Here is an 8,558-nt window from a genome sequence, read left to right on the forward strand (position 1 = left end):
CTTTAAAAGCAAACACATTTTAATTACACAGGATCTGGAGCTAATTTAATGCAGGTGGGGCACTAAGTGAATTGAATTACCTCCTTATTTAGCCACAGAACCTGTGTAATTAATATTTGTTCGGTTTTAAAGGGATGAGGTGGCAAACCTGGTCCCAGGAGATACCATATCACTCTTGTGGAAACAGCACACACCCAGTGGCGGACTGTCCATTTGGCAACACGGGCACTGCCCGAGGGCCCCATGCCACTAGGGGGCCCCATCAGGGTTGCCAGCCTCAGTAAAACCAGTATGTAAAAATGTGTGTTTTTTTTAAACATCTGTCTCTGAAATGTCTCTTACCGACATCCTTTTGGTCTAAAAATACCGAAATTATTACAGTCCCACCTCTCCAGTACCTTCTCAGCCAATAGAAACATGTCTGTATATACTGTGTGATTGTATACTGTGTGTGTGCATTTGTGTATACTGTGTGGCCCCATAACCTCTGATTGCCTGGGGGCCCCATAATCTCCTATTGCCTGGGGGCCCATGAGTTGTCAGTCCGCCCCTGCACACACCTATGCATTCATACCCACACAACTGCAGCTCTGCATTTGATCACTATGAAAGAGTATTAGTACCACACTGCATATACAGTAAATGGTGCATTGTGTGCTACCCATTGAGCAACTGAAGTGAGGAGCTGCTGCTGCATTAAGAAAACACGGGGATGAGTGACCGGAAGTTGTCCTGCATGGACGCCTGAGCTCCTAGCTCTCTGCAAGCCCACAGCCCTACGGCCGTTTTAAGGGGATTTAAAGCAAAATTATATGGGTGGATCCGCCGGGCACCCAGTCTCCAGCCCATCTGCAGAACATGCCAGACGCTGCATGGGGGTTGCATTCCCAGGCATCAGGAGCGGTGAGTTCACCCCAGCCCACACATCACTGACCACACCGCCGCTCCAGCTACAGTGCGCTCCAGTAGGCCTCACTGCAACCACACAATGCTCTGAGGCCTTCCCATGGCTGCTGGATTCTCAGCGGGAAGCCCTGACTCCCCCACCCCTTCTGGAAACTCTGAGGACTTCCCTCCCTTGCCTGACTCGTACCAGGACCCCAGCAGGCAGGACAACATAGGGGACATCCATCGCCACAGGCATGTTACCCAGTTCCTGCCCCCCCAGGTACAAAGACAGTTCTACCCTAGCGACCGCAGGTCCACAGATACAGGGGCCAATCGTGCAGTTTCTTATGCCCAAGCAATTTGCTCCCTGGCCCTGGCACACATAGCAGGGTGCACAGATAAGCCCCTCTCCCCTCCACAGTCTCCTGCATTTGATGCCCCAAGAGATCCCCAGATACAGGCATAGACACTGCCACAGGATGTGGCCCCCCTACATTTACAAAAGGGCCCTTCAAGATACCCCCCACAAAATCAGGAGGGGGAGGACCCCAATCACCTGCAGAACCCCCCTTGACAAGCACACTTTCAGACTATGCCCACCAAAAATGACTTTAAACTGCTCATAGCAGAGGTTAATTGTAAGTCAACCTGCCGAGCTGAGATCCAAATACTTCCTGATGGCTGCGAGATGCCTGGTGGCCCTACATTGGAAGCGGCGGTGCCCACCCTCCCAGGCAGATCTGTGTGCCAGAATAAAAGACATACAACTGATGGAGAAAATGACAGCTAGATTGCAAGATAGATTGGACATGCATGACAAAGTCTGGGTGGATTGGCACAGGTGAGAGGATCCACCTTGAACGGGTGGTTGAGCCCCCCCACCCAGGGCCGTCTTTAATATAGATTGGGTTCTGGGCAAGATTTTTCTTGGGCCCCCCTCCCCCATCCAATTTCCCTTTCCACCTACTCTGAGACATACAATAACTAGCAGCTAGACCTAAAATCAGTTTTCTGTATCAGATCAGGCAGCAATTACGATTGGTTGCCAGCAGTTACAGCATGTCATTACTGCTTACTACTAGTTGCTAGAGGTTACAGCACATGTTACGCCTCACTGATTAGTTGCTAGAGGTTACAGTACATCACCTCCTCACAGCAGGGGAGCATGATATACATAGGAATGCCACCTTTATTTACATATCAATGCCGCCAGCCACAACTATTTACTTAGTATTGTTGCCGCTATTTACATATGAATGCTGGTTTATTTACATGTAAACACAGGGTCTGCAGGTGAGTCACTTGCACACAACAATAGGGCAGAGCTGGGCAGCATTAGTACCAGCACTTCACACAGATATTAGGACACAGCACAGGAATAAAACTTCAAGGGACATAGGAATTTAAACCTGTATAGGTGGCAAGTATGAGGCAGCTGTTTTGGGCCCCACAACAATGACAGGGCCCAGGGCAGCTGCCCCTTTTGCCCTGCCTTAAAGACGGCCCTGCATCCACCCCCCCCCCCTCCTCCTTCTCTATTCCCTCTCATTTCCCTCTTTTCTGCTGCTTTATTACTTTCCTCTTCTTTTTAATAGGTTATGCTGTGGTCTATAACAGACCCTATTTGTTAAGTTACAGTTATTCTTATTTAGGAACCAACAATGACCTCTTGTGGTCAATTTTTCTGTCCACTGCTTCTTGATATACAATGGTCCTACTGCTGTTACGTGGAAATTTGTGTACTACAGTGTCAACTTTATACCTGTTCAATAAAAAATTGTTATTTGAAAAAAAAAAGAAAACATGGGCATTATCTGTGTGTTAGTGGCCATGCAAAAAAAACAAGTGCAGACTCAATTGAGATGTTGAAACTCTCCTCAGCTGGCTGGCCCGCCTGACGATGACCTAACCGGAGCAGTGAAGTCAGCATCACTACTCCTAGTCACACTGAAGGCCAGGGAAAAGAGCTGTTACTACAGAACAGAGGGCAGGTGGTGCTTTCTTTTCTTCCAGCAACTCCCTCTGGTCACTGAGAGGTCATGTGTGTCCAGAGCGAGAAAAGGACTACTGGCAGAGAGTTGAGACTGGGCTGCAGTGACTCTACAGTTCATTGTTTACCTATTTACCATTCGTTAAAAATGTATTATAATGAATGCCTGTTTGTTGTTTGTGTAACATCACCATGCCTATATATATATATATATCATGATCACCCATATTTTGCCTGTAAATTCTCATTGTTGCCTGTTTTTTCCAAGGTTTTGTCAAGATTACTCATTTGTAGCTCACATATTGTCATCATGGCCCATTTATCGGCCAAAAATTCTCACAATTTCCATTTTGTTTCCCATGTTCTGTCATAACTACTCATTTGTTACTTTCTTATCATCACAAATGCCTGTATATTGCCAGTGCTACTTATTTGTTTGCATGTTCTCATAATTACTTTTTTTCTGCCCAGGTGGAGAATGAGCTCTGTTTTTCAACCACACGCATTTGCAAAAAGGGATGGGCAACCTAGGCAACGTTAACTTTTTTTTATGAGGTTTGAAGAATCAAAGTTCCTAAACTCTGAACATAGCTCTGATCTCTACTGAAGCATATGGGTGCATATGGGTGCCACATCCTTCTATTTTTTCTAGACTTTTCAGGGCCCATTTGCAAGCTATTGTTTTAAGAAGGGCACTACCCGGGGTAACATGGACGAATGCAAGAAAAAAAAAGTTGGTACATGTAGGTTAAAAGGCAACATTGAAAATACACAAATCCTTTAACCGATGTTATGTTATGTTGCTTCTATTTGTGGCCAATAGTGCATTTGCTCGCCCCAGGAGCCAATGCGAGCGCTCCCACTTGTTTACACACAGAGATCCCGGTTCTCTGAGGGGAGAAGAGACTGATCGCACGTTCATACAAAGTATGAACACTGATCTATCTCTTCCCCTAGCTAGTCCCATCCACCTTCAGTTAGAAAACACACTAGGGAACACAGTTAACCCCTTGATTGCCCCCTAGTGTTAACCCCTTCACTGGCAGTGACATTTTTACAGTAATAAATGCGTTTTTATAGCACTGATCGCTGTATAAATGCCAATGGTCCCAAAAATGTGTAAAAATTGTCTGATGTGTCCGCCATAATGTTGCAGTCATGATAAAAATTGCAGATCACCGCCATTACTAGTAAAAAAAAAAAAATAATAAAACTGCTCTAAATCTATCCCCTATTTATAGACGCTATAACTTTTGCGCAAACCAATCAATATACACTGATTGTGATTTGTATTACCAACAATATGTAGAAGAACACATATCGGCCTAAACTGAGAAAAAAAATTAGCTTTTTTAAAAATAAAATTGGGATATTTATTATAGCAAAAAGTACAAAATATTGTGTTTTTTTCAAAATTGCCGCACTTTTTTGTTCATAGCGCAAAAAATAAAAACTGCAGAGGCAATCAAATACCACCAAAAGAAAGCTCTACTTGCGGGAAAAAAGACCTCAATTTTGTTTGGGTACAATTTTGCACGACCGCGCAATTGTCAGTTAAAGCGATGCAGTGCCGAATCGCAGAAAATTCTCTGGTCATTCAGCAGCCAAATCTTCTGGGGCTGAAGTGGTTAAATAGCATGCTTAGAGGACACTTTAAGTTTGCATGTTAAAGTGGTTGTAAAGAAACAAGGTTTTCTACCTTCATGCATTCTATGCATGAAGTTAAAAAAACTTTTGTGTGCAGCAGCCCCCCAGCCCAAGGCCTCATGCACATGGGACGATTTTACAGCTGCTGTTTTTGGCTTGTTATCCTATGTGTCCATCCACACATAGGCTGTTATCAGCGTTTTCTGGCAGGGGCATTTTTTGGCTTGGAAAAAACTCACAAATAGGGGGTATTAAAGGCCTCATGCACACTGGATGTTATAAAAAAAAAAAGCCAGTAATTTTAGCTGTTGACAACTGTAGCTGTAGAATGAGTTTTTCAGCATTTTTGTAGTAGCGTTTTTCAGTGTTTTTTACACCCCTTTCACACCAGGGCTTTTTTCAGGGGCTATAGCGTTAGAAATAGTGCCTGCAATCCACCCTAAAGAAGCTGCACCATTGTGTGTAGTGTGAAAGCCCCGAGGGCTTTCACACTACAGCGGTGCGCTGGCAGGACGTTAAAAAAAAGTCCTGCCAGCAGATTCTTTGGAGCAGTGAAGGAGCAGTGTGTTTACCGCTCCTCCACCGCTGCTCCCCATTGAAATCAATGGGGCAGCGCTGTAATACCGCCAGCAAAACACCACTATTGCGGCATATTGCCGGCGGTTTTAACACTTTTGCGGCCGCTAGCGGGGGTAAAAGCGCCCCGCTAGTGGCCGAAATGCGCCGCAAATCCGCCGCAAATCTGGCGGTAAAACGCCGCTAAAAATAGCGGCGTTTTACCGCCGACACAATGGGCGGTGTGGTGTGAAAGGGGTCTTAGTTTTTTTTTTGGCGTTTTTTAGCTGTAGCGTTTTTTTAGCAAACTATACTCCCATAAAAGACCTTAAGACTCAAAAACACTGATAAACACAGAATAGCCACATTTTTCAACATTTTTTTTTCACTTTTAAGCTTTTTTCAGAGTTAGAGCGTTTTTACAGCTGAAAAACCTCTCAAAACGTACTAGTTCTGTGTTATTTTTGCAGCTAGAATATGCCCTATGCCAAAAACTGCTGATAACAGTCTATATGTGCATGGACACATAGGATAACATGCTGGGGAGTTTATTGACTGCAGAAAAAAGGTCTGAAGCCAAAAACAGCAGCTGTAAAAATGTCCAGTGTGTATGAGGCCTAAGGAGTTTTTCAGCTGTAAAAACACTCTCTGATAAAAGCTTAAAAACGCTGAAAAACACGACTATTCGGCATTGATCAGCATTTTTGAGCCATAAGCTTTTGTGGAAGTATAGTTTTTTTTTTTTAATCTAAAAACCGCAACAGCTAAAAAACTTGAAAACTGAAAAACACTACTAAAAAAATGCTGCAAATATAATTCTACAGCTACTGCTAACGCTACTAACTTTTTTATAACGTCCAGTGTGCATGAGGCCTTATACTTACCTGAACCCCCTCTCAATCCAGTGATGTCCACGAGCAACTTGCCTCTCTGGGGACTCAAGCTTCCATTGCTGTCAGTCTGTAAGCCAATCAGGAGTTGGAGGGATGGGGCTAAGCTTCGGCTCCATATGTACATGGACACACAGAGCTGTGGCTCGGGAGCATGCTTGCTTGGGTGCCCCCTGTGGCAAGCTGCTTGCTGCAGGGGCACCTGGCAGGAGTGATAAGCCAGGAGTACCGACGTGGGACTCGAGAAGAGGAGGATCTGGGCTGCTCTGTGCAAAACCATTGCACAGAGCAGGTAAGTATAACATTTTTGTTATTTAAAAAAATAAAAGCAAGGCTTTAATATCACTTTAATATCACTTTAAGTTACACAATAGTAACTTTCCTTTCAAATTCAAACCAGACCCTTAACCACACACACAGCCTGGGTTGCCAGGAAAGGGAGGACAGCAAGTCTGTAGCCCCTCCTTCCTGAACCATACCATCCCACGTGCCTTTCAACATTGGAGGGGTACTTTGCAAGAGGGATTGGATAAGCCTTCCCATTGCAAAGCACTTTGTCCCAATGTAGGAGGAAAAAGATCCTCTATTCTTCTAAAAGGTCCTCTTATAATGAGTTACATTGTCCCCTTATTACTCATTCCCCCAAAAAAGTAAAATGTAATAAAAAAAAAACACAGTGAAAAAGTCCTTTAATAAATAAACCCTGTAAACATTATTTTGTAACGGGGTAGAATTATTGATTTAGCTCTTGAAAGTATGCACTTAACACATGACAGTATTTTGCTAGCTTTCAACATTGCATGCTATTACTAAGTCTCTGATCTACAAGCACCTCCGGATCCTTTTCCATCACTGCTTCTCCAAGGGGAGCCCCTGCTAATATGTAATTTGCATTTTTACTTTTGGCACCCAAGTGTGTAAGATTTCTTGATATTGATGTGCATCTGCCACTTAGCTGCCTAACCTCCTATTTTATCAAGTAATGATACTGTACTGTATCCTGTGCCAAAGGTACAGAATATAGCTAGCATAGTTTTTTATTTTTTCAATTTTTTTTTATATTTTTCCAAAAGCCAAATTTGGAAGATGCACACAGTGTGTCAACATGTACTATCTCCCATCATGGGGGATCAATGTATGCGTTTTGTGGCAAGTGGCTGAGATGAAGGGGTTGCACCCCCAAAGCATGTACATTGATACCCCATGATGGGAGATAGCACATGTTGACATTAGGCATGGGATCAGGAGGAAAATGGCCACTTTTGGATTCTCAGTGTGTGCATCTTCCAAATTTGGCTTTTCTGACCTAGCAGTTGGGGGAGGGGTGTTCCTAATGAGTTTGGCCCAACCAAAAAAAAATAAAAAATGGCACTCTGCATGAATTTAAGCACACCCATAACATTTGTACACATTTTAGGGGGTGTTTAGGGGAAAGCAATATTATGGAGCTGACAAAATACATTGCTAAGTGACTAGACTAGGTTTATGGGCCCAGAAGAGCATGCTGGGGAAGTTAGTGAAGGCAAATATGCATCAAGGACAAAAAAGGAACTTGAAAAGCTTCCAGCATGCATGAGGACAAAGGGGCACAGCATATCAATTGGAGCATATTGCAATCATGGTAATTAGGGAATCAGGAAAGAAATCCAATACATTAGCAATCATTAAATGCATAGAATGTGATGTTAAAGGAGAAAACTTACCTTCATATAGTCCTTCTGCAGGACCTAAATGACGGCAGAACAGTTCTCTGGAATAATGATCCCCAGAGCCTGGGGGGAGATGCCTGTGGAGAACTTCAGGTCCTGAAGGCTTCTCCCTGTCACCAAGTAACACAACGTGGTGATGAGCCTCTGCTCCGGAGTGATGGCTTGCCTGCCTGCTGATATAAGGGGACAGCAAAGCCAGCAGAAGGTGAAAAACAGGGTCCGTCATCAGTACATAATTCCTGAAATCATCAGGATTATTCTCCCGGATCTCACGGAGCAAAGGCATGTGCGAGAACTGGTCACACTGGCACAACCAATTCTTGGTCCACAAACTCCTCCTTGCCCTGTTCATGGACCGGCTTGTGTGAAAGCTAAAAGCCCAACACCAAGCCCCTGCATAGCACAAACTCTACGACGAGTACGTACACGAAACATGGCTTAAAACGGTCGGCTGGTCAGAACGGACAACAGAAAGCACTGATAAACAGCAATGCCTGAAAGAACGACCTGAAAAGCAGAAACGAGCAGACAATAAGCAATGCAAGTCAAAGCGTACTATACCAAGATATAGTCCACAATGAGCAACAAATGCTTACTGACTACATGCACTGATAATCAGATACGCACAGACAAGCACAAACTGAAGAGCAGTAATGAACTGAAGCACAAATCTGAAAAGTGCGAATCGTCTCTAACCAAACTTCTACTAACACGCGATAAACACGAGATCAGCAGAAGGAGCCCAAATGGTGCCGGACGTAGTGCTGAACTTCCCTTTTCTAGTGCCGTCGTACGCGGCTTACGTCACCGCTTTCTTGGCAACCGGAAATTCTGATAACTGAGTCTGACCGTGTGTATGCAACACCACTTCTGGACCAC

Source organism: Lithobates pipiens, unplaced genomic scaffold, assembly GCF_037356315.1.
Source record: "Lithobates pipiens isolate NorthernLeopardFrog02 unplaced genomic scaffold, aLitPip1_a1.2 Scaffold_16, whole genome shotgun sequence".
In the NCBI taxonomy this organism is placed as follows: Eukaryota; Metazoa; Chordata; class Amphibia; order Anura; family Ranidae; genus Lithobates; species Lithobates pipiens.